The sequence below is a fragment of the Caretta caretta genome, chromosome 2, assembly GCF_965140235.1.
Source record: "Caretta caretta isolate rCarCar2 chromosome 2, rCarCar1.hap1, whole genome shotgun sequence".
Taxonomy (NCBI): domain Eukaryota; kingdom Metazoa; phylum Chordata; order Testudines; family Cheloniidae; genus Caretta; species Caretta caretta.
In genome coordinates, this window is record NC_134207.1 from 206,177,207 (window position 1) to 206,205,092 (window position 27,886).

At 39.8% G+C, this 27,886-nt stretch overlaps 1 protein-coding gene across 8 annotated transcripts in view; it reads right to left on the bottom strand.

The window, feature by feature from the left end:
* The window catches only part of CREB5 (cAMP responsive element binding protein 5), a 356,885-nt gene that overhangs the window by 26,941 nt on the left and 302,058 nt on the right, over positions 1-27,886 (bottom strand). The gene's annotated exons all lie outside the window — the stretch shown is intronic.

Below are 27,886 nucleotides of genomic sequence, written 5' to 3' on the forward strand. Positions count from 1 at the left end.
GATGAATTGCTAAGGAGGAATACAGAAGATTAGCACAAGTAGGTAGGGACAATATCAGAAATGCTAAAGCACAAGATGAGTTATACTAGCAATGGACATAGAAGGCAATAGAAGAAGTTCTATAATACATTGGAGCAAGAGAAAGACAAAGAAAAGTGCAGGTCTTCCACCTAATAGCAGATGATATCAAGAAAGGTGAGGTGTTTATTACCTATTGTGTTTCAGTCTTCCCTAAAAAGGTAATTGTGACCAGAAAGTTAACATGATTAATATTAATTATAAGGGGGAAAGAACACAGGCCAACATAAGGAAAGAACAGATAAAATAATATTTAGATAAGTTAGATGTATTCAAGTCATCCTAAGGTTCTTGAGAAATTAGCTGACAGAATCTCAGAACTGTTAGCAATTATCTTTGAGACCTTAAGGAGGACAGGTGAGGTCCCAGAGGATTGGAGAAGGGCAAACATAGTACCTATTTTTAAAAGGGGGAACAAAACGGAACTGGGGAATTATAGACCAGTCAGCCTAACTTCGATACCTGAAAAGATACTGAAAAATTATTAAATAAATAATTTGTAAGCCCCTAGAGGAAAATAGGGTTACAAGGAATAGCCAGCATAGATCTGTCAAGCATAAATCATGCCAAAAATCAATCTAATTTCCTTCTTTGATGGGGTTAGTGGCCTACTGGATAATAGGGGAAGTGATATATCTGATTTTAGTCATTTCTTTGATACAGTCCTCCAGGACATTCTCAGAAGCAAACTAGGGAAACGTGTATAGATAAAATTACTATAAGGTGGGTGCAAAACTTGTTGAAAGACCATACTGAAAGAGGAGTTACCAATAGTTAGCTGCCAAATTGGGGGATGTACCTAGTGGGGTCCCACAGGGTCTGGTACTGGTACTGGGTCTGGTACTATTCAGTATTTCATTAATTACTTGGATAATGCAGTGGAGATTATGTTTATAAAATGTGTGGATGATACCAAGCTGGGAAGCGTTACTAGCACTTTGGAAGACAGGATTAGAATTCAAAATGACCTTGACAAATTGGAGAACTGGTCTGAAATCAACAAGATGCAATTCAATAAAGACAAAGTAATGAAGTGCAAAGTACTATATTTAGGAAGGGGGAAAATGCACAATTACAAAATGGGGAATAACTGCCTAGGCAGTAGTACTGCTGAAAAGGATCTGGATCAGGAATATGAGTCAACAAAGTGATGCAATTACAAAAAAGGCTAATATTATTCTGGGTCATACTAACAAGAGTAGTGTATGTAAAACACAGAAGGTAATTGTCCCATTCTACTTGGCACTAGTGAGGCTTCAGCTGGAGTATCGTGTCCATTTCTGGGTTTCTTTCTCTAAAAAACAGCACTGACACCCCAAATCTAAGCACCCCTGAACTAAGCACTCCTGAACAGGGAGTAAAAATTTGGATTCTGATCCAAACCCAGTATTCTGGTCCAAGTTTTGAAGCTTGGATCTCTGTCTAATATTTTCTAATGCTCTATGGTTTGAACTCTATATAGTTATGGCTGTAGCAGTGGATCAGAGATTGCAGAAATCCACCCCACGTAGGGAAGAGAGGTTGTAACGGTGTCAAGCAGCCACAACCCCACTGTTTTAGGGGACCAACAGCACTGCCCCCAAACAGACAGAGCATCATGGGTGTATGCTGCTTCAGTGTCGCCACAGCAGTCTCTATGACTGAGCTTTAACTGAGCTCCTACCAGAGATTAAACCTACTTCTATGAGCATAACTCCAGGGGAATGGGGACAGAGGAAACTCCCTGTCCTCCCCTAGGGGTGAATCCCAAAAAAGTAAATGGTGGATATGTTTTCCTCTGATGTGCACTTTTGGCAGATGAAGAAAGGGATGTATCCTACTGGGCTGATTTTCAGAAGTGCTGAGCATCCACTATTCTAAGTGAAGTCAGTAGGAGGTCTGGGTGCTGAGCATCATGAAAAATCAACCCATATATTTTCACATAATGCACACAAGAGAACTGTATTCAGGTTTTTATCCCATGCCCATTATCCTGGTATCTGAGCAACTTCTTCATGGTATCCTTGCACTTGAAAACAGAAGTTGAGAATATTATACTCCCTTGCTGAATTCTTAAACCAAAAACACTAACTCACTGAAAGCATGACTCCATGGCTACTGGTAGAAGAGGATAGCTATTTATTTCCATCTGCATAATACCTATAAACACTAATCATATTTAGTCATCCTCATTCCGGAGATTGAACACCTGGTATGTGAGACTTGAGTTTTGCTTTTGCAGGTGTAATTTTGGAAACTTGTTACTGGTAAACACATTTTAAAGGAGCATTAGGAGAGTCAAAATCTGATGCACGTACGTTTTAAAACTACATTTTATTGTTTTAATCCCAGATGTGGCAGTACTCAAGGAAGCATGCACACACACAAATCCACTGCTGTATACACAGGATACAATCAGATTCTTAGATTTTGTTTCAAGATTATACCAATGAGTGTCTGAAATGGAAAACCAAGGCCATAACTACTTACAGCCATTAAAGATCCCAGGACACTGTTTCAAAGAGTATTGATGTTTGTTTGCCTAGTGTCCTGACTAATTCAACGTGGGTAATTAGATTTTGCCTACCTAACATTCCCATGTAGTTTCAGGGGAAGTCATTTTTCATTTCTAAAACTAAGTGGTCCCTAAATATACTGTATAGTCTGTAAAGTATTTAGAGATTTTTCTGGAGAAACAACATTATGATAAATAAAAAGTGATACTATTCTTATAGGATTATTTCATGTTTTTAGACTGAATCCCAGTAGGAATAAAGTACGATAACTGCAATTAAACTGATGGCTTTCAATTACCTGCCTCTGATAGTCCAATGACTGATGATTTCCCATGTACAATATTCTTATTCTCTCTCTCTCTAAATATCCAAACACATGATGCATAGGATGTAGCTATAGATGATATAGTCTAACAACCTTAATTTAACCAAGTTTATTTTTGGAAATTTGCCTGTTTCTTAAATAAATATGTCAGTGTGGATAATTATTAATAGGAATAGCTATCTGGATTGATATGTATTGTCCCCTCAGTGGCTCCATGCAAAGACCAAAGTCTCTTGTGCCCTCCCTCTTAACAGCTTCTCTTCACACCTCCATTGTGTCCCCTTGTACATCTCCTCCCTATGCCACACCAGATCGCTCCCATGTCTCTCACCACCCCACCCCACAACACCCTCCCTCACAAATCCCTGCTCCCTTCAAGCTACAGGACTTTGGTACAGACACACAGTGCTCCACATCCACCCCAAGCCCTATGCACAGTCACATACCTCCTCCTTCAACCCAGTCCTCATCCATAAACAAGCTTCTTTTCCCTCAGACGTCCCCCCCATCCCAGTACTGTATCTGCAGTAACTCATCACTGTTTTTTAATCCTGTGACAGTCCTCAAGGTACCCAGGACTGAAAGTCACCTTGTTAGCCCCCTGCCTTCAGCATGAGGAATTGTTGCTTGTGCTTAACTGGGTGTCAGCTCCCTGACACCACCAGCCTTTCAGTCACCAAGCGCTCTCCTCTGGGCTATGCCTTACTTTGCCTTGCAGGTTAACAACAGGTGCACCCCCACCTCCGAGTCCCTTTGAGGGGTTCCCCTGGAGTATTCAGCCCCTTCTCCACTGAACATTCACAGAAATACCACTATTCAAGAAAGTAAAAAGGTTGTTATAAAGAGGTGGATGATAAATTGTTCTCCTTAACCACTGAGGACAAGCAGTAATGGGCTGAAATTGCAGCAAGGGAGATTTAGGTTAGTCATTAGGAAAAACTTCCTAACTGTCAGGGTAGCTAAGCACTGGAACAAATTACCTAGGGAGGTTCTGGAATCTCCATCATTTGACATTTTAAAGAACAGGTTAGACAAACATCTGTCAGGGATGGTCTAGATAATACTTAGTCCTGTCTCAGTGCAGGGGACGGAACTAAATGACCTGCTGAGGTCCCTTCCAGTCCTACAATTCTATAATTCTGCTGTTCCCAAAGGAACAATGTACACACCAGCCTGTATGATTCAACTCAGAATCAGCGCCTTGCTTAGTATCACAGCACTTAGATATATTTATAGTGAAAACAAGAATAAGTTTATCAAAGATTCAAGTGATAGTGAATGAGGATATTGAAATCAAATGGTTATATGTAAAATAATATCATAACACATTTTCTAGAGTCTAAACTTGACTAACAAGTTAAGCTTCTCTCTAAAGAAGTTTATCTCACCCGAAGTTCTCTACAGAGTTTTCAGCCAAGGTTGGCTGAGATCCCATTTTCATGAATGTAAACACACTGCTCGTTTAATTCCTAGGTGCTGGATAAGAGGGTGTCTTCTTTGCTTTCTACTTATACTCCCTAAAGTTTATTGTCTGTATTCAGAGACAGAATAACCATCTGTGACCTATTTTTCCTGCTTCCTTGTTGACTGCATGTCTCTTTGTTTACTTTGTATGTAAATAGGTATCTATTGTGTTAGCTTACAATGCTTAATTTACATCCCATCAGAGAGACAGGAGAATAAACATCTTGTCTGAGCGAAAACCTGTTTTTTCACCTCTGCCGGTGACTCATACTTTGATACAGACTCTAAGAACGTTTCTAATATACACACATAACTCCTTACATAATGTCTGTACATATATTTCACAATGATATTAATGACCAGTGTGACCTCAGCTTTCACTTACGACCTCACACAACATTCTTTGGTGCACTCAAGTTTACATACCAGAATCAAGATATTCCTGTAACCCTCTTGCCAGTTGGCATTCAGGGGTTCTTGGGTCACAAATCCACTTTAAGAAATGTAAAGTACGAGACATTATAGACAAACACAAACATTTTATAATATTTTAACAGAAAAATATTTCCACACAATAACCACATAGTCGAAAGCAGAAATGTTCTTTTTTTCCATTAGGAAAAAAAAAAAAAGAGCGATATACACTGTTTATTAGTACCTCAGTTATATTCTCTTTCAAAACAATACAGCAGGGTTAAGCTAAAAATAAACTTTCCAAGCAAGTAACCTTTTAAAATATAAATCCAAATTTGCATGGCCTGATTTGTCAGTATAAATCGAGATCCATCTACAATGGAGGAAAAATGTATCTGCTGACCCATTCTGAACTGATTCATACTAACACTGTTTAAATGCAGCATAGTCCTGTTGATGGTACAACGTATTTGTCTGCAGCTTTAAATGGCTGTGCCCCACTGTACACATTGACTAGATAAACCATGTTTAAATCACACTTGTCCGATCTAAACATGTCTTTGCTTAATTCCTGCTCCCCTTCTTTTTCCTCATTCTAGGGAGGCAAGGGTGCTGTCCATTCGGTGAGTCCCTAAGTCATCCTGCTAGTGCTCAGGACAGCCAGGTGTAAACATGGTTTTGTACTGTAAGAAGCAGTTTGGCTTCCCTATAGCACATAATGGAGGCTACAGCACATGTGCAGGATGTCTAGGGCTTTGCCACAGCCCCAAGTGCTCTGGTTGACACATTGCCAGGGTCTCTCCTCTAACAAGGAAGGTAACCTGCCTTGCTCTTGTGTGGGTTCACTGTGGTTAGAAAGAGCTCTCTTCACACAATTGTCCCAAGTGCACCATGCAACAGAGGGGAGAAAAGGCAGGTGCACATTGTGTGGGCAGGAGGGCATAAAGAGCCTTCCCCTGTACAATCAGCATTAAGGGCCAAGCAGAACTGCAGTTCCCTGCACTCTGGGGAACACAGAGACTGCTCTCTCCCTGAAGGGAATGCAGTGCCCCGATGGAAGTGGGAAGGAAGTGGGAGTCATGGCTCCTTTCCCCCGACCTTGCACTGGCCAGCAGCACCTGCCAAACTCACGTGAGACAGAATAATGTCCCTCCCACAGGACTGTAATGGCACATGCAGATTGCCTCCTGGAGCTCACCGTCTCTTACTATGGGCTATGCTAGGTGGCACAATGGAGTCCTTAGAAAGGTGCTCCGGGGACCCAATTTCTCCACCACCTTCCTCGACTCTCATGGTCTTTGAAAGAGGGTGGAAGGAAGCATTTATAAAGACCTGTTTTGATGCTTAATGCAGCTCCCTGTCTATTCTCTCAGCCTCTCTATTAGCCATCAGGGTTAGTCTTTCTGATACCAGCACTGTGATATTCATCTGACACATGCGCCAGAAAAAGTCACATTCTGACGAAGATCGTAATGCTGTGATCTCACACTTCAGCACTCTCAGTAACTAACAGGGGCACTAGCTGCCTGCTGCTTCAGAAAGACAAGGTTTGGAGAGATTTTAAAAACATTTTTTATTCCAGGCTTGCTTTTCTCATTGTGAAGCTAATGGCTGGTGGCACATAGCAAGGCAAAGGGGATGTGGTGAGCTGGAACAGGCCAAAAAGAACACAGCAGCTGTAACCGACATTGGGAATAAAACTTTAACAGTTGTAAGTTAAATATATAAAATAAACTTCAGCCAAATTCCAAATTGTGTATTTTCATCCTACCTACCTAATATGCCCCCTACAGGTTGAAACAGAGAAGTCAGTCTTTGCTTCCACTACTACATGCTGTGCCAGTACTATAACGTGGCACTTGTAAAATAGCTAGCTTGTTCCGCCTCAGAGGAGGCTGCGTTTCAGAGGTGGGTGATGTTACCTCCTACCGGATTTATGGAACTCACTTAACCTCCCTGCTTCTCTGTTTCCCCACCTGTAAAATGGGGATCATGATGCTTAGCCAATTTTTGTCAAGTGCTTTGAAGTGTGTGGAAGAAAAGCAGAACAGAAGTGTTAACGTGTAATTAAGGAAGTCTTTGCTCAACAGAGTTTACAACCTAAGGGATAAACTGTGCCATTTGGGCACAGCGGTGCAATGGGGTGGGAGAGAAGAGGGGGTGCGCAAAAGGCACAATCCTTCTCTCAGTTATGTGGTGTGCAGGGGGAGTGGACAGTGGACAAGGGTGATGTAATCCATTCTTTAGGTTGCAGCTAGATGGGAACTTATCTGGATCCGAATGTATCTGAATCCAAACTCCCCCACAGTTTAGGAGTATTTGGATTCAGGCTTTTCCTTCTAGCAGATGTTAGAGCGGGAAGTGATGACACCAAGAGGCTTGCAGAACATGAAAAACTCAGGGTGGGAGAGGGATTAGATGGCTCCATTTGTCTTTATGCCACCTTGTACCATTCCTTAGAGAAATGGATAGTGAGGCCCTGGTCTTTGCCTCCATGCTATGTGAATTCATATCAGAGCAGCCTGAAAGCTGTTTGAGGTTAACAGAGAGAGAACTAGAGAAACCCGACACTGCAGTATTAAGCTAGTGAACCACATCATTCACCCCACTTTTTTAACAAGTATCTTGTGTGCTTAAATTGCAGCGGGCTCAGATCTGAACCCAACCTGCCAGTGGAGCAGACGATCTCTCTTTCCCACAGCAGAGCATGGAATGTTAGCATCCTACCACAGTCTAGAAGCTTAATAACCCATTATCAACGTGGCCAAATAAGTTCCCACTCACAACTACTTCTCCTTGGAAGGCTGCCAAAGTATAGAAGACAAGGAGGGGGAGGGTGAAGCCAAACCAAACCGGGGGCTTGGGTGGGAGGGAGGAAGGGTTAAGACAGCTAATTTTTCCTTTTTTCCCTGTGGTTAAAGCAGCGACAGATAATTTATCACACATTTTGATGGTGCTCCAGCTGGCAGGAAAAAGAGCTATCTGTTTATTAATTCAATTAGCCTGCTTATTTATCAGTGGAGGGCTAGAAGGTGCAGTCACAGGCCACGCTGTGCCAGTTTCAGCCTGTCTGCAGCTGGACCTACAGGGAAACAGTAAGATGGAACATTCTCACCCCTCCAGCTCTGACTATGTGCATTGATCGCTGCGTTTATCCAGAGCTTTTTGATGTGAGAAAAGGAAAAATTACAAAAACAAAACAAAAAACCCCAAACCCCATACATTTTTGATGAATGCTCAAGATGGGCCTAAAACAGAGGTCTGGCTTTTGTGCCAGCAGGACAATGTCATAAATGTATTCGTTATGTCTGACGTTCTGCCCTGAATTAATTTTTTAATTCATGAAAATCAATGAATACATTGTTAATTTCAAGTCCAATGGTGATGTTGTTCCAAAAGACTCACTAATATAACACTGAGGTGATGTTTAGTGTAATGAAGCTCCCTAATTACCTGCCAGTATTTGAAATCTATAAAAAGGGGACATTTGTGAGGGAGAAACAAACAAAAAACCAAACAAACGTATAACTCCACTGAATTCCTTTGAATTAGGCAAGTGTTTCAGAGGGGCAGGATGGCAGTGATGTGCTGGAGGAGGCTCTCAGGGGACCCTGGTTAAAATTCTGCCATCAGATTGAAGGAAGGGTCAGTAAAGTATTTTCTTTTTTTCCCATTGGCAGGTATCATCACCCACAAGTCCTTCCACAAGCAGCCATGCACTATCAAATAGATTCTCCAATTCCTCACGCCTCTACTCTACGAGCACATGCTCCCTAGTATATGGCATTTATTCCCAGATCAAAGGGGAATTGTTTTGGTCAGAATCTCTTTTTAAAATATGACTTCACAGAACTGTACAGTGAGAAAGTGATAATTATTTTGTTAAAAAATAAGCAGTGTCCTTGCTATGGAAGGGTATTTGACATGCATGTCCAGCCTTCAATAAAATGTATTGTTCATGAATATTTGTCTATGCTAGTCTTTTGCTGCAGCTAATCCATGGATGTTTCTAAACTACCTTATTGATTCTATAGAATGCACAGAAAGTGCAAAACTGGCATTTCATTTATCTCAGTTTGTTTTCACAAACTACAAAAAAAAGGGGGGGGGCACCTGGCAAGGAGGTTTTAGAGGAAGAAAGAATAGTTTTATTCCATCAGTGAGAATAGGTCAAAATCCAGCATCCTTCCTCAGCTAAGGTTGAATGAAAGTTTTGTGAGAGCAAGGATTAGGCGATCTTTAGTGTCACTCCTAAATTGCAAACCAAATAAAACGGAAGAACTAACTCAAACTGGTCAGTTATTTTAGCTGTTTGTAGCTTTCCCTCCTCCAAGTCCCTGTCCACTCCAAACTTGGAGATTTCTGGCACTATTGGTTCAAAGCTCTAGGTTCAGAAATGTTGTGGGAAGAGCCGGTCCTTTGAATGGCCAGAGGCGAGCAGGGCTGTTGCTAGCAACCTGAAATATATATATGTGTGGAAGATCTGATATGATACCCATAATCTCCAAGGTACACATACGCACCTCTACACTAATATAATATTAACATAGCTGGTCCAGTTATATAAGCCTTTTTAGCTGTGTTTTGATAAAAGGCTTTTATCTTGCTACATTAAATTATAATTGTACAACATGGCACACATGGCTTATTCCTCCCTACCGATACAGAGCCCATCACGGCATGAAAAAAAATAATCTAGTGACTTCTTGTCACTAAATATTACTAATTTCTCTGAGATTTCAACACTGCCATAAACAGTAGTTACTTTTTTTTCCTGTGGTTCATATAAAGCATCAAACTTCCTCATCTCCCTCTCACACACTTACGTGCACAATGTTCTAATTTAGGCCTTAAAAAAGAACCAGGGCGCATTCCCGCAACCCTCACTCCAGCAATTAGTATTTTGAGTCACTGACTGCTCACATGAATGTGGGTTTCTCATGGAGTAAGAACTGGCCCATAATCACTTGGGAGCTCTACATGTCACTCTGTTCATTCGATTCCCCAACCCTCCTCTTCTTGATGTGTTTAAAGTAAGAATCTGTTTTTTGTAAAGTTTCTCCAGGCAAACTTTAATATTATGAAACTGTAAAAATCTTACAGGCCCTTCAGAGCCAAAACACCATATCAAGTTAGGATGGCAATGCATGTTTCCACTGCAGATGAGCTCACTTGAGGCTTTAACAAAGGTTCCCAAGAAGTTTAACCTGCCCCACCGATCATCTCCCCCACCCCCTCTGAATTTTCCTTTTTGCTTCTCATGCCTGAGGATTAATTTTATATTTTGAACTGAGATGCTGTTTGACCGATGATTCCACTAATGCTGATAGTTTAAGCCACATATCAACATTTTATAAATTCTTAATTTTCTCACTGCAGCCATATTGAACAGTTTTGTGCAAATGAGACTTATAATTACTCAGATAAATCAGTCCGATGTAGTATTTCTTAGGATCTTTCTCAATATACTCCCTGGAGGATAGGATCCCATCTGCTTCACTGCAGTCAGGCTAATTGAAGGGCACTGACTTTTCCAAATGGATTCATTAATTACCCTAGCTAGATTCTCTGTGGGGTTCTGTATTCAGTAGGGGACACTTCAGCCATACTATGCCATCTACACATGTTCAGCAATGTTACCCTGGTTCTCAGTTATGATCTAAAACATTTGCAGATGCGCTGGCAGGAATGATTTTGCCTTTGGAGTACAATGTTACAAAATGAACGTAATTCCATTCCTCCTTTGCCTATTAATTTAATGTGCGTTCAGAATCTATAAATATTGTAACCGAGACTGTTTCAATATGTTTTACTCCCTGCCATCATAAACATAAATGATGGTCAGAGAGAAAAAAGCATTAATTTGAAGGTATTGAATTGCCAAAAAAAAAAAGTATTTACTATTGTGTTGCAGAAAATCTAGTTTGTTCAACAGCATGTGAAAGAAACTATTAAACTTAAATGCAGTGCTGCCCTGCATAATTATGGGAATGTGATGATTTTATTTAATGGGATAGTGGGCCAGATTTTGAATAGGCTCACACCTAATCATGTTGTTCAGCCCAACAGCCTTCCAGCAAAGGGAGAAAACTAAAGAGCTACCTGATGCAGCCCTAACTTTTTTAAGGAACAGATATTTATGTTACTTGTCAGAAATACACTTCTCTTTTCTTAAAGGACAACTGAGAGCACCCCTGTAATTCCAGAGTCTGACACTCTGTTGGAATATATATATATATTATGGCTCAATCCTGCAAATTCTCATTACTCTGCAGCAGAATTATGTCATTGCTATGTAGAGATATCTTACAGTATCTGAATGACTCTATTTTTAATGTGCTAATTTTATGCTATTTATAAGATTATTTTATATTTGAATATTTAGTTTGGAAATTCATGCTGTGGTTGGTGACCATGAGGTAGTTAGCCTGGGAATTAAAGACACAATCCCTTGTGATGAAAAACAACACTTCACACTTTCAACCAAGGATCTCAAAGCATTGCATAAAATGAGCCCAATCCTGAAAGTGAGTTGGGCTATTAATGTAAGGACTACAAGATCTAGCCCAGTTTAATGATGAAATGTCACACCTCCCCTGTGATGTGGACAGAAGTACTCCTATACCCACTTTACAGATGGGCAAACTGAGACACAGAGATTTCCCCAATGTTGTATTGTCCGTCAGTTGCAAAGCCAAAAACTGAATCCAAGGGTACTATGTCTCAGTCTCCCACACTAAGCAGTAGAGAATACTCTCTTTACTCTTTGCTTTAGTGCCTTAAGTCTTTATGATGCAATAGGTTTCAGTAGTCTGTTATCCATGTTTATAATTTTCATCACGCTTTATTATAGGTAAGAACACAATGATTACAAGATAGTCTCTTTCATGTATTTTATCTATGGTTGTATTGCTTACTTTTGCAAGTTAATGACATTAACAAAGTTCAATCCAGTTATGTGCCCTTACACATACATAATCCTTCCTCACATGAGATGATTTGAAGGGTGGACCAGGCCCTATACACCCAATATGGGCTTTTCTCTTCCCTCTTACCACAGTTCAATGATTGTGCCTCTAAAACTCGCCCCCGGCCCAAGAAATGACTAAGAGATATTATTAACCCAAGGTAGATAAGGAGCCTCTTTTGGGGGAGGGGGAAATCCCCCACATCTCTTCACTGTGTTTGCCAGTTTATCTCTTTTAAATAAGGCACCTCTCTCAGCAGCTAATAAATTCACTCCTTTACTCTTGCCAGCAGACCAAGTTAAGCACCTTCAAAGAGAAAGCCTGAGGCAACTCTGTCATCACCTGGCAGAACAGAGTTATTCTACATTTGAGTAGTTAGCTATTTGATTTTTTTTTTCAATTTTGTTTCCCTCTCATCCCTCCCCAGTTTATAAACAACTGTTCAAAAATTGCAAAGCAGTTCATAAATTTCTCTGTAAAAATGGGAAAAGCTATGCAATAAGCCCACTTCTATTACTGCTTGTTTTCTTATACAGATTTGGTGCTGGCAGACAAGTTCCTGCAGGCAGCATCCATCCCTTTCACTGCATGAAATAATTCTGTACAGAAAATATGAAATATATATTTTCCCCTCAGCTGGTGAAATCTGGTTTAGCCCTAATGACGGCAATGAAACTATGCTGATTTACACCAACTCGGAATTTGTCCTTATCTATTTTAATTCCATGCTAACATTGCTGGTTAGGAAAGCATCTGGTTGTAGCTGGTTTCTCAGAAGCCAGCCAAAGCTTTTGTTTAGTTTTAATACCTTTTTATCACCTTTATGACAGTGAAAATCTGTAGCCAGAATACTCCAGCTTAGAAAGCTGGTGTTGAGGACCATATGAACTACAAGAAACTGCTTGCAGTAAGGGACTGTCAGAATGCCTGGCAGTGTCAGAAAACTATCTAGGCTTTACTGGCTTTTTATAAAAAATAAAGATTAATCAGCTAAAGTTCTTTTGAATTGAATTCTTTGAAAAACTGAAAAGACAACTTCACATGACTGCATGAACCCAGTATTATGGGTCAAAAACAGCAAGCTAATCTCAACCTATTGTGCTACTGCCCTATTATAATAGATCTAGCAAATATGACATATACATTAGTGAACTGAAAAGTCATTAATCCCTGTGTATAGTCGATAATATGATGGACTGGCCTCTTCCCTACTTCTCTCACCTTCTCTCACTCACTTCCTTTGACCTTCTCACCTCCCTTTCTCTATCTCTGCATAGGAAAAGGAACATGTTCAGGATTTGCAATACGGATGAGACCAGAATTTGCAACATGGATTGGACAAGAGATCCATCAAGTCTCATATAGTTCTGTCAGCATCCCATGCTTTCTGTTTCAAATGTTAGCAAACACAACTTTACACCCGTCATGCACCTATCACACCAGGGGCAAAAGTCCATTCAGACACTTCTGGATCAGAAGAATGATTTTCATTCTAGTTTTCTACCACATCACAGTGTCCTCTCATTGCAGTTGGCTGAAATATTAATCAATTTTTGGTTAATTTCAGGTTAAATTTGAGAGGTTTTGTTTAAAAACAAAGAAACTTAAATGGCAACTGGTCTTGCCAATCCCTAGAAGATCTCAGCATTTACCCTAGAATCTTGTACTCATTTTATGTTCTTTTAGTGAAACAAATGGGTTTTTTAATATAAACCCATAACTTCTCTAGTTGACCTTTTACTGCACTTGCTATTTAAATAAAAAGAACATACAGGATTTCAATACTATTTTACTATGCTTTAAAGTCTATACTGCTGCATGGCAAGTCTTTAATTATTTATTATTTTCTGACTGAAAACCATTGGGAGGGGGATGACTTTGAACCTTTGACCTTAAATTTGCTATAATTATAAATGAAAAGTAAGATTTGTGTCCACTCACAAAGCTGAACTGTTAACTAAAATTGTTTAAAATCAAGCATTTAGTTAAACTGATACAACTTTTGTGAAGACTAGGCCTTATATGATTTTTTTGTTGTTGTTTTCTTTGCTCTTCTGGAGTTTTAAACCAAATATCAATCAACATACTCTTAAGGACCATACAATATCAATGGTATTTGACTTATTTTCTGCTAAACTTGATCCCCCTTATATTGAGAACAAAATGGGATAAATGGAAGCCGCTGTAGAGGTGATGGGAGAATAGACTTCACCACACATATGAAGTTGCCGCCCAGGGACAGCTGAGTAAACAGCTTGCAAAAGCCTGTTTGAAGACTGCCAGCTAGTTACGCCCATAATTTCATCTCTATTAACAAAAACAACTCAAACTGTCGCAATGTTGATTACCCAGCACAAGAATTATAGAGTAATATTCTGCAGGAGTAGGGGCTGCGTTTTGATGTTCTTTAGGTACTCCCACCTTGCTGATTTACAGGACTGCACGTTAGGATGTCAATCAAAACCAGCAAACACATGTGGAACGATGTAGAACAGAAGTTTCTGGCATTATCATTGCATGCCAGATAGAAAAATAATTCCGTAATACTGTTCAGCTAAGCGAGTCAGAATAATATGTCTTATAAATGTGTCCTTCTATGCAGGACGTAGAAGGATGCTGGGAAAGAAAGACAGATTTTACAAAACAATCCAGAGCAATGGCTTTTACAAATAACACCAAAGATCTGGGTTTCTTTCACTGCCCCTTTTACCCAGTCTGAAGCAGCAATAGGTTTTACCTGTTCAGACTTACAAAATGTCAGTGATGTACTGATACAAAGCAGAAAACTGCTTCTGCCTTGACAGCAGTAATGCAATGGAAAGTAATGGCTAAATTGTGACCTCCTTACTGAAAGCATGAGGGTTATTCAGTAGGACTAGTTGGGTGAGTAACTCCTCAGCAGTGTGAGTAAGAGGGTCACAGTATGACCATAAATCAATATGAAATACTCTAGCTGGCAACCGTAGGCACAAAAACAAAGCTGACATTTCTTCATTCATCAAGAATCTGGAGCCCTCTTGCACAGGTCCATCAGTGAATGAAAAACCATGATGGGATGGGAAATATGAAAGAAATGGCATGGACTCTATTCCAGATTAAAATTACAATTCTATAGGCTTTCTACATCATTGTCATTTGACTTTCAAAGTAAGATAGGCAGAGAATGTTCCTCATAAACTGCACGATGATCACCCTTTCCAAAACCCTTAACGAAAGTAAAAGGAGAAAATGGTCACAAATGAGCTCCCTCAGGCAGGAACTGCTGTAGGAACCAAACAGGAGTCTTTGTGAGGGATTTGTATCAGCTTCTAAACTTTTGAATCTAAACCTCAAACAATTGAGGTGCTAGATAATTAAGACAGTTATATTTAAAATAATCTAAGTTTCACAGTATATGAATAACCTCTACCCATGACATCCATACTTTTCCCTTCCCCAGTAACCTCAACTCTTGAAGAATTTTGTTTTGAAATGTTGGTAGCTGAGGTCTAGATTCTAATGGTGAAAGGCCTAGAGAGCTTAATGAAGGCATTAACTAAGATTTCAGAAATGATACGCTGGTTTTTGTATTTTCTTTCGAATTAACATGCCCTTTGAAGGGTGGACTTACACTCATTCAAACTACTGCTGGTCAGAGTTGTTTCTCAGCATTATCTGAATGTACTGATGTGCAACAGAAATTGGACAATAATTTTAATGGCAAGAGTGGGTGAAAATATTGAGTTTTCTCTTAGAAATTATCTGGAGGCATTTTATTCCCCCACCTTCAATAAAGAGCACCTTTTCTCTTTTTCCAACTTCGTTGTCACAATACTGTGCTGAAGCAGTTTCTTGGGCCAAAAAATAGAGATGAGCTGACTGACTTGAGCTGTCTGGGTAATAGGCTCTGTGCAGTACACAGAATTCTAGCATGTCTACCTTCACCTCACCAGAACCATTTCTGAGCGTATGTGTGTGTGCATATATTATAAGTGGTATTATGTATACTACATACATACATACACACAAATGGTTTTGGCAACTTGAAGGAAGTTATATTAGAATTTTGTGTGTCTATATATATATATATGTATACGCACACGCACATACATAAACAAAATTCTAATAGTGCCTGTGACACTCTATAAAAAGGAAAGATGACCATGCTTACACTAAGGTATCACCACTGATGTAACCAACACTGTTGCAACCACTGATATATCACCACTGTTGCACAATTGTGATAAACCTCATACAAAGTATGCCTTGTAAGGTATCATTGGAAAAATTGTAATCTTTTGAACAATGGTATCCTGTTTATATGAGTGTACTATCGTATATGAAGTTATGAATCGTTGCTATGCATTTGTAGCTCAAATTGTGTTGTGTTCCTCGGTAACAGCCACCAGACAGATTTACATCAAGACCAGCCAGCAAATTTGATGGGCCATTAAGGAGAATCAAGTATTTCAATGCGCCCTTCCCGAGGACATATGGACACTGGAGGCTCAGTGACTCAGAAAGGCACTTAGAACATGTGATCCAAGACACTATGTTTGACCCAGTAACTTTCCAGGCACATGGGCTGAGGGTGTAAACTGGAGACTGACATCACCTTCTTGCCTCTTTCCTGCTAAGATTTCTGGGCTAAGATTTCTAACAAAGGGAAGCTTTGAACAATGGACTGAGGATCTCCAATCTTTTAGGTTATCCAGAGAGACTTATTGCAAGCTAGAAGATTTAACATCACTACTATTATTCTGATCCACAAACTCTGAAATCAACTGTAATGTATATGATTCATTTTAATGATTTAATAACTCTTTCCTCTCTTTTCCCCCCTATTAATAAGCCTTTAGTTTAGTTTACTTAAAGAGTGGCTCTCAGTGTGGTTTTTGGGTGAGATCATGAAGCATATTTTGACCTGGGGCTAAGTGGCTGGTTCTTTGGAACTGGAAGAACCCAAAAGATGTGATTTCATATAGCCTCTATATAAACCCATGGTACGCCCACATCTTGAATACTGCGTGCAGATGTGGTCGCCCCATCTCAAAAAAGATATATTGGAATTGGAAAAGGTTCAGAAAAGGGCAAAAAAATGATTAGGGGTATGGAATGGCTGCCATATGAGGAGAGATTAATAAGACTGGGACTTTTCAGCTTGGAAAAGAGACAACTATGGGGGGGATATGATAGAGGCCTATAGAATCATGACCAGTGTGGAGCAAGTAAATAAGGAAGTATTATTTACTCCTTTTCATAACACAAGAATTAGGAGTCACCAAGTGAAATTAATAGGCAGCAGGTTTAAAACAAACAAAAGGAAGTATTGCTTCACACAATGCAAAGTCAACCTGTGGAACTCCTTGCCAGAGGATGTTGTGAAGGCCAAGACTATAACAGGTTAAAAAAAAAGGAGTACTTGTGGCACCTTAGAGACTAACCAATTTATCTGAGCACAAGCTTTCGTGAGCTACAGCTCACTTCATTGGATGCATACCGATGAAGTGAGCTGTAGCTCACGAAAGCTTGTGCTCAAATAAATTGGTTAATCTCTAAGGTGCCACAAGTACTCCTTTTCTTTTTGCGAATACAGACTAACACGGCTGTTACTCTGAAACAGGTTAAAAAAAGAACTAGATAAATTCATGGAGGATAGGGCCATCAATGGTTATTAGCCAGGATGGGCAGGGATGGTGTCCCAAGCCTCTGTTTGCCAGAAGCTGGGAATGGGCGACAGGGGATGGATCACTTGATGATTACTTGTTCTGTTCATTCCCTCGGGGGCACCTGGCATTGGCCACTGTTGGAAGACAGGATACAGGGCTAGATGGACCTTTGGTTTGACTCAGTATGGCCATTCTTATGCTCTAGTATAAATATTCATTTATCACAGAAGTCTGGTTTGTCTGGGTGGTGAATCAGGAGCTAGAGGGGCTGAAGGGGACTGTCTGTGGCTTCATAATGACTAGTATAGTAATTTGGAAGCACACATTTGTTCCTGACTTGGTGAAATCTTATGATAGAATATACCACCAGTTTGGGGTACATGCCCTGTTTTCTAGCAGTCTGACCTGAGATGGGCACTCTTCGTGTCCCATACCAGGCAGCGTGACAGTACTCTCTTATATACACACCTACACAAAACACTTTGTTAACTCTGAGCTAAGACTCAGAGACTTGCAAGACTACATAGGTCACCTTCTAATACCACCCTTTCCCATATCCCCAACCTTATCCTGACGAGCCAGTGGGCACCTTGGAACTTTGACTATGTTCACTGGTTATACATTCATGGGTCTTGATGATTAGTAGAAGGTTTACACGGATTTCATAAATTACATTGTTCTGTATGTGGTTTTGAATGGCTGTCTGCAAGTACTGCAAGATACAATGTTAGATTGCAAATGATGGTTGGGGTAAATGCTTTTTCTTTGTTGTTTAGGAAAACCTAGGTGAAGGGATGATCTGTGCCGTCCATGATTTTGTGTCAAGATTACAGAACTGAAATCTGCAGGTGTGCACCTGCTAGTGTATTACATTAATAGCTGGAGTTAAGACTCCTTCCTCCAGCTTTTCTTTCAATCCTTCCTGTCTCTCTGTAAACACATCCAACTTCTGCTCACACCCCGCTTGTGCTCAGTCTGTGCATCCCCAATTAGCCTAGGCGGCCATCTATACTCCTTACTTATCCTGTACCTCTCTCCCCCATTAACTCTATGCAACACCTCTTCACTGCCTATTAAAATTACCTGCACCCTCCCTGTGACCCCATTCTATGTACTTATGAAGTTCCTGCATCGGTGCATTTCATATCCGTATTCATTAGTCTTTGTAAAGTGGCTTGAGATCCTTGGATGGAAGATGATCTGCAAGTGCAGTGTGTTATTGCTATTATGGAAGTCCAAATGGAAATGTCTGCCAGATTCTGCAGAAGCCTGAAAGTTCTGTAAAGCTTCACTTCTACGCACCTATAGAAGTGTAAGTATGGAATATTAGAACACAGGTGGGGGTTTGTAAATGTTTTTAATTGTCATGAAGGCAACAGTTGAGAGAGAGCTCAAAGAACTGGCATTGCTTTTCCCCATTCAGCATACCAAGGGAAAGAAATGACAGAAATAGGTGGAAGACCAGAGGAGACCTACCACTGCTGAGGACTCAGTGCTGCAGAAGTTAAAAAGCATACCACCCGCCCAGGGCAGGACTGTGCTGTTGTGCACTGTGACTATAGCTGTGGAACTAAAAACAAGGTTACAAAATAATAAGAAGAAGGAACCAAAAAGCTGTGTCCAATCCAAGCAAACACATGTGTGAAACTATAAATCAAATATTAACAACACAGCAAACTGGCAGCTGGCTTAGTAAGCTATGTGCAGCTCTGAGCCCCCTTGCAGATTTTTTTGTATTGTTTTAGGAACTGGCCACTAAATGGACTATTAAAAAATACATCTACTTATTGGCTAGACCCGAGCTGAACACAACTACTAAAAAAATTAAGAAATAAAATCTAGAGTAGAAAAAGCCTGGAGAATATTTTAAGTTCTATGTTTTCCAGTGCATTCCATGAACAATGGGACTAATGGCTCATCACTAAAGTTTAATTCTGATTTCTGTACTAAATGCATTGGTAATGTCCTAACCATTGCATTTTCCTTCCATAGCAACAGAACTCTCCCTCACCTTTCCCCTTCCCGGCACTGCTCACTTCTAGGTATTGACTCATGCATTGGAGGAAGGGAAGGTAATAGACCCATTGGGTGCAGAGTGTGAGAAGGAGCTGTGTCTGCCAACTAATCTCTACATGTTAATCTTTCCTACTTATTTGCTGCTAATTCCCTGTTGTGCTCATTTTGCCTATAGTCATGCCACCTTAGATTGGGATGTCTTCAAATCTCATAAGCCAAGCACAGTCAGACCTAGTTAGTACTTGAATGGTAAACATCCAAGTAAAATCTAGCTACCTCAGGAACTCGGTTATTCAGCTGGCATTTTTCTCTGCATTAGCAGAAAACAGTTACTCATCGTGGTTGAGGGGGCAGTTTACTATTGGAGGGGCCATCTTTTGATGAGGAGTAAAACTGAAGTCTTGGCCACTTGTAATAATTACAGATGCCATGAGACTTTTACCAAGAGCAGCTGTGTAAACCCAGAAGTCCAGATCAAACTCTAATTTGAATTACAGTTTACCTACCTAAAAGTATACCTGCAACCCAAATGGATATGGTGGTCTTCTTCTCTTCCTGTCCTAAACTACAGTACTGTGTAGATTTGCTCAGAGTTTTTAGAAGCTGACACATTCCATCTGAAAGAGATTTTAGTGGGAGGGGAAATTCTGTCGTTGGCATAAAAGTTAATGGGCCTGTTTCTCTATTACCTTGCATCTTGTTTAGTCATTTAGATGCGTTTAAACTGAATGCAAAGTGGGTGAAAATGCTCCCATTCTAATCTGTTAGCAATTTAAGACCATTTCGCACAAGGTGCACGACAGTGTAGAATCAGGCCCAAAACATTCTAGAGGAAATATATGGAGACTATTTTTGCAGGGACAATAGTTCACTCTCTTTTTTAAAACATCTCTCGTTTCATAGGATTTGTATGTCTCCCTAGATTTCTGTCCCATCTCTCACGGCCCCTGAAATCCACCTGCTTTACAAAGAAAAACATAAAAGCCACTTTTAATATCTGAACTGCCATCCTCCAATAGTTCCCTAGTTGGGACAGTGACTGCTTCCAGCTCTGTGAAAAAGAGCCAAACTGAGACCACTGAAGGAATGAGCCGACCGTAAATGCTGATTCTATGTCTCTAAGGTATTTACACAGCATCCAGTATTGCAGAACCTAGGCACACCAAAATGGCACACATCTCTCTCAGCCAAAGGAAAAAAAATGTTTGATATAATTCATAAACCCGCATCTAATGAAAAGGGACCTTTTTCATCATTTTTTCAACATGGGCACATTTCACCAAATTGGCTCAACATCATGTGACAACTTTTGTGCACATCTGTAGACAGAGAATTTACAAACTGAAAATTAGCAGAGTGCCAGATTGCTGGGTGACAGCTGATATCAATTAGTACTAGACGATACAGTCCAAATCTGCCACTTCAAAACAACAACAAAAGAAGCTCTGGGGATTAGAATATAACTTCAGAGGGGAAAAATACCCCCAAAGCCACAAACCCACTGTTCCTACTATAGTCCTTGTCGGTGGAATAGTGAAGCTTAGCACACAATCTTTTTGAGGGCACTAGTACTGATACAGCCTCTTTTTGAGAGTACCGGTACAAAAGAAGTTTATAGGAGGTTTCTGCTCCTGAAAAGTTAAAAAACTGTTTCAGTGGCCGAGCACAGAGGTCACCACTATAAATCAGCATGTACCCTCAGTTACCGCACTGTGATCCCACAAACCCAATCCCTCATTTTGGTACAGGAGATACTACGTTTGGGAATTACCCACTTTATTTCAAATGCTACTGTGTAGTAGTGTGGGAAAATAGTGACTTTTTAATGGTGATCTCAGCAGATTATTCCAAAAACGGTGACTATTTACAATTAACGTGGAAAAGTTCTGCTAGACTCAGGGGTGCCTAGGAAATCATGAAGGTCCTTGATGGTGCTGCTGATTCTCATGATAAGTTCAAGACTGTTCAGATCTTGCAAAATAACTGAAACTGCTTTTTTTCTGGTGGCATGCGTGGGCTATGTTGAAGGTTGGAGGAATTTCCTGACACGCACTCATTAATATTGTGATGCCAATGGGACTGAGATGTCTGAAAGACTGAATTTTGATGGCTTAAAAAGAACTGATAACTACAATGATCCATTTGGGAGCAAAAACTTGTTAGAGATGCAGAAACTGAAAGGTAGCAGAACTTCTACTAAACTATAGTAAGTGCCTTTTTACAGGGGATGCTGTTAAAATGTTTTCTTTCCTCCTTTCACCAGTAGTTGCTGTTGGTTGTAGCAATATTCCCCACTGTCAGTACAGAGGAATACCTGATCGAACGAGGAATATCTTACCCCAACTATTTTACTTAGCTCATTGTATCTGAACAATGAAGAAACAATAAAAAATAATGTTGACTTTTCTTGCTGTGATTTTCCCTCATGTTCATGACTTTCTCAAGTTTATAATGTGTCTTCCACTAATTCATACTGGAAACTTTGACCTGTTCTGGCTTCCATTACCATCAATGGAAAAACTTCCAATGGGAGCATTTTGCTTGAAAGTCTATTCTTTACCTTGGCGTCTAATGTTCTAATCAGACCTCCTGCCAAGTAAACTAAACTATCACAAGTTTGGTAGGATACTCAGGATGGGTCTGATTCTTCAAACACTCGTGTGTTTGTACCTTTCAAAATACATCAATTTCAATGTAGCGATCCAGTTCTTACAGTTTTGAAAGTTTGAGGGTATTCAGGTCTGCAGTATTCAGACCCTTCTTTACTTGACTGTCTAAAAAAATTAAAGCAGAGCAAATAAAGTAAGAGTTTACTCTTTTCCTTTTTTAACTTTAAATTTTTATTAGATTCTTTTAGTACTTTATGAACATTTCCAAATAATTAGATCATAATGTGGATTAATTTATTTTGTTAACAGTCCTCCCCTGTCCCCCTGGTCAAAACAGCCAAGCTAATGAAGGTCAAAAAGCAGCTAACACAAAGAAACCACTTTTCAGAAGGAATTTTACTCCATGTAATTTGGAATTATATGTTACCACAGGCCACTACAGTACATATGTTAGTTAATATGGCATTAAGGGACTCATCCAATTCCCTTTAAAGTCAGTGGAAAAACTCCTATCGACTTCGGTGGGAGTTGGATCAGGCCTGTAATGTGTGGTGAATGAGTAATAAAAATAATACACAAAACAATTCAAATTTAATGGGACAACTGTCAAAATACATTGTCAGAAGGAGCCACAGACCTCAAGAATGTTTATCAACAAGGCACTTTTCCATGTTTCCCCTTAATTTATATTACTGTAACTACAAAAATGATGGCAAAGTAATATTGAGAATCTGACTTATACCCACATCCAACAAACAAAAAATTCGAACTAAAGCTGGGACTCCTTCCTTAGACCAGCTCATTCTGCCTGGATATTGCCAAAGTTTGGGGATGATTCTGCCATGGTCCACGCTATGGGAAATTGGGTGCAATGGCATGCTCCTGTTCTGACTGAATCAGTCCCACTCACAGTCTCCTAATGCAATCTATTCTTACTAAGACTAGGAAAAATCAGTGTTTGGTAGACTGTGGAGAGAATCTGTGCAGAGATTATGCAAAAAAGACTATAACTGGGTTCAAAAAAGAACTAGATAAATTCATGGAGGATAGGTCCATCAATGGCTATTAGACAGGATGGACAGGGATGGTGTCCCTAGCCTCTGTTTGCCAGAAGCTGGGAATGAGCGACAGGGAATGGATCACTTGATGATTACCTGTTATGTTCATTCCCTCTGGGGCACTTGGAACTGGCCACTGTCAGAAGACAGGATACTGGGCTAGATGGACCTTTGGTCTGACCCAGTATGGCCGTTCTTATGTTCTGAGAGATCACTACCTGGTCAGGGAGTGTTCTTCCCATGAATGTGCACACGTGCCTCTGACCTTTGGAGTGGAAGTGTTTTTAAGAAAATTGTATTATTTAATACCAGTAGTGCCTACGGACCCCATCAGGTCCATTTGGCAGGTGCTGTACAGACATATATAACAAAGAAGGTCTCTGTCCCCTGCGATCTTACAGTCTTTTTTTTTTTTTTTTTAGTTTTAAGATACAAACAAGAAATGTCAGGCTTGGCAGGGAGGGGTTCAGAGTGGAGGGAAGAGGCAGCCAGCACAAGGGCAGGCAGGCCTGCCTGCTACGCTGAGGAGACTGCAATAGCTCACCATGCCCTTGTTAGTGGAGTGAGAAGAGCACTGTTTTTGGTAACTACTTTGCTCACTGTTGGGAACTGTGGCTGGGGAGACTATGGGCATGGGCTAGAGAGGGACAACACCCCCTATTGCTTCCCACTAGTGAGAAGGGTCTTTGCCATAAGTCTATGTGCAGCTCTAACAAAAATTCGGACTTACATATGCTGCAATATCTAGACCCAAGGTATAGCTAGTCTGTGAGAAAGAGCCCTGGACAGCCTGGCCAATTCACAGAATAACAGTGGCATAAGCATTAGAGAAAGATACTGATATGCAGAATGGGCTTAAAATTATCAGGGAAGAGGAGGAGTTGAAAACAACTTTGAATGAAGTAATGGGGCAATCCAGATGATGTCCTCCAAATTCACAAGATATCTGAAATGCCTCTTGGGGATGAAAGAAGGAGAAAAAAAAGACTCTCTTCACCCTCTTTTAAAACAGAAAACAACAATGAAATTGTAATGGTTGTTAAATGAAGCATTTACTGTAACATACTGGTGTTTTTTTATTTAATGATTGACAAAACAATTGCTTACAACGGTCTGTGATGATAGCAAGTGTTTGTTATCATTGTTTGCTCTATAGTGACAGCCCTTTAACATCTGAAAACAATAAATGGAATCCTAAAATGCAAATGATCCTTTCAGTTCATTGATTTAATGATCTAAAATAATGAAAGCCACATCTCATTTAATAATTTTGTAATTGTGGAAACCTGGCATTATCAGTGTACTATTGCTACTGTTTCCATTAATACCATTTTCTGGATTTTATAAACAGAGAATATGAATAGTTACAAATAGCATAAAATATTTACCCATGAGAGAAAAGGTAAAAGCCACAAGTCTTAAGATAGTGGATACATCTGATTTATACAACACCAAAAGCACATAAATGGCCCCACTAAATCTTACTATCCTAAGTATAGATATAAATTCCCAGATGACAACTGAAATGTGGAAAAAGCATAAGCATTTAGATCTGCAATCTTCAATTGCTTCAGTAAAGTACAAAAGAAAATAAACTTACAAAAGTTAGTATGATATACAGTAATTTAACAACAAGGGCATTTACTCCTGCACAGGAGGGTAAAGACTTTATTATCTCCTGGTTTGAAATTCCTTTTTCTTAATAAACAAAAGTAAGACCTCGGTATGAATTTCATGTAATATGCTTGATCTTATTCTCATTTCAGTCAATGGGAGTTTTGCCATTGCCCTCAAAGGCAATGGAAAAAGACAAATAATAGTAAGACAAAACTACTAAATATTTAACAACTGCTAGCTAATGCATTTTAGTTTTGTTTTTTCTCCTAAGCAGTATTAATTGTTTAGCTTTTCTCCTAAGCAGTATTCATTGTTCAGCTGCTAAACATTTTGGATATTCTTTAAAAAATATTTTATTAGAAGGGAAAACGTCTATAGAAGGAGACCACAGTAATATTAAATATTCAGGATTTATTTATATATAAATATATATTAAATGTATACAGCCACATTATGATTATAAATTTAAATCTACAAAACCCAGTAAATAAAAGAAACTTAGGCTCCCACAACAATAAACAACAACCACCACACACAAATAGCATTAACTTGAAAACACATTGCACATCTATGATAGGTGTGTTTACTACACACAGAGGGCCATATTCTCCTCTCCGTTACACTAGTGCATCTCCAATGAAGTCAATGGGGTTGTATTTGTATAAACGGAGAGGCCATTCTGGCCCACTGAGTTCAACGAGAGTCAGTAAATGTTAGTATCCAGTTAGACATTTTGTCATGTCATCGAGCATGAGACCTAGTCCCAGCAGACATGAATGGGTAGCGTAATAAGCTCAAAGAAAAGGAGTATTTGTGGCACCTTAGAGACTAACAAATGCATCCGATGAAGTGAGCTGTAGCTCATGAAAGCTTACACTCAAATAAATTTGTTAGTCTCTAAAGTACTCCTTTTCTTTTTGCGAATACAGACTAACACGGCTGCTACTCTGAAACCTCTAATAAGCTCAGACACAGAGGAAAGCTTGTGAGAAAGTAAGAAATCAAATATAACATAAGTATAGAAACCACAATATGTCAAGTATGCTATGCTGAATAGTTTTTTTCCTTAATGTAAGTATCAAAATAAAAATTCATAAAAATCCACAAGCAATTCAAATACCCCATAATCTCAAAACAGACAAACAAGAATCACTCTCAAGTAGAGTTAAACTCCTTTTTTGGCTAGTTACGCTCCCTTTCTAACATCTGGCAATCTGTACCTTTACCATACAAAGTGTGCGAAGGAAACCCCCACCCCCCATTTACCGTACTGTACCTTATATTGTTCTATAAATAAAGTCCTATAGGTCTAATCATGTGAGGTGTTTATGTTTCATGATTACAACCAATAATTTGTAATGGTTTCATCAAACCTTTCAGTCACTGGATGAATTTCTGATGAATTTAGCAAAGGAAAGGGGTGAAAAAAAGTATATGAAAAAAGTTGTTATGAATCTATTTAGCAACTTTCTGACAGTTTCACCACCTAATGGTCATCAGAATAAAGTCACAGCACCTGCCAAGAGTTTGGGTTACTTTGCTGAATGAAATCCAATAAGACTTACCTCTTAAGTCTGTATGTACATGGGGCTTTAAAACACCATGAACCACAGAGTTGGTCACTGAATCCATTGTGAATAACAGTACTGCTGTATGACTAACTGAGTGGAATGCTTGCATTAAATTATCAAAATATGATTTCAGGCATTTGCCAATTAAGAAGTAAGCCCAAGTTTTGCTTTATTTGTTCCCACAAGAAGCCCCATTTACTTGCACACTTTCCCCCTCTGGTTTGACTTTCCTTCAAATCTTCCTCCCAAAGGGGAGGCATGAGGAGCCCCCCGGGGGAGACAGGGAGTATGAACCCCCAAGCTTGTGATTCCCAAAGATTTCCAAAGAAGGGACCACCAAATGGATTTCCCTCCATGCAGCTGCTCTGAGCACCCCCTTACCAGGCAGTATGCTGCCACTGGCACTGACTGCACAACAGCAGCCTCAGAACATGCCCATCAGGACAGAATACTGCTTCAAGAACCATTCACTCACTGATTTTCCCAACAGAAATTAGCAGAGTCACAGGGAGAGGGCAGTCCCCTTCTTCGCACCCTCAAAGCACCGTGGAGCACTGATCTCACAGAGCTCCAGCAGAGAAGTTTCTCTAGGGCACTTCTGGGGAAGGGGAGAGACACCATGCAGTTGCAGCTCCCACCATCTGCGTCCCCTAAGAGAGGTCTGATGGCTCTTAGTCCCTTCTGTTCCTAGAAACAGAGGGAGTGATCTGGTTTTAATAACGCAGGATTCCAACACAAAGGAAATAATTCTAATGTACTTAATGGACCATTTACACTGGTCTTGAAGCCTGGCACCCATTTCACAGTAGGCCAACTTTTCTAACTCAAGCCTTTTGCCAATCCAGAGATGTTTCCATGAAACAAAGAGGAAAATACACACCTCATGCATAGTTTAAAGTCACTTGTAAAGGGAATGTTTTTTGGCTTCTCTCCCAGTTACACAATATATGAGTTATATGACTCGATCAGACCCAATCACCCTCTGCCCCCAAACAATTTATTGTGGATACATTCCTGCTTTTGCCTTTTGGGGCCTTAAGAAAGAACAATTCAAAATTACAGTTAATAACCTTCAGCCCATTGTTCCAAATAACTATCATCAAAATTCTATTTTTGGCAATGCAGACGTTAATTAATTACATCTGCATTGTTCAGAGGGCGGGGAGGGATCTGTCACATGCCTATAATACCTAGGTAACCAACAGTATTTTGATTTCAAAGTCTATACTAATGCTGAAGAGCTACCAAATAAATGTACAAACAGAAATAGATTTTAATTCCTTTGTTTTGTTGATTAGCGTCGAACTTCCAAGTTACTATTACCCACATGCTGCCTTTTGAAGAATCAGTTTGAACTGAATGCTTGGGAAAAGTGACTGATTAACAGACCTGGAGACCAAAGTCCTCTGGCTCACAGTAAAAAGTGCAACACAGATAGCATGAGTAAAAGCTTCCTCATGATGCCCCACCCCTGACTTGGAAGAAATACCTCTAGAATTATGATTAAAGGCTCAATCCAAAACTCAGTTAAGTCACTTTAAGTATTCCCACTTCAACTGACTTACATTTCCAAGTCCATTCAACCTCTGACCGCTCTACTGAGATTGATAGGGTTGCCAACAA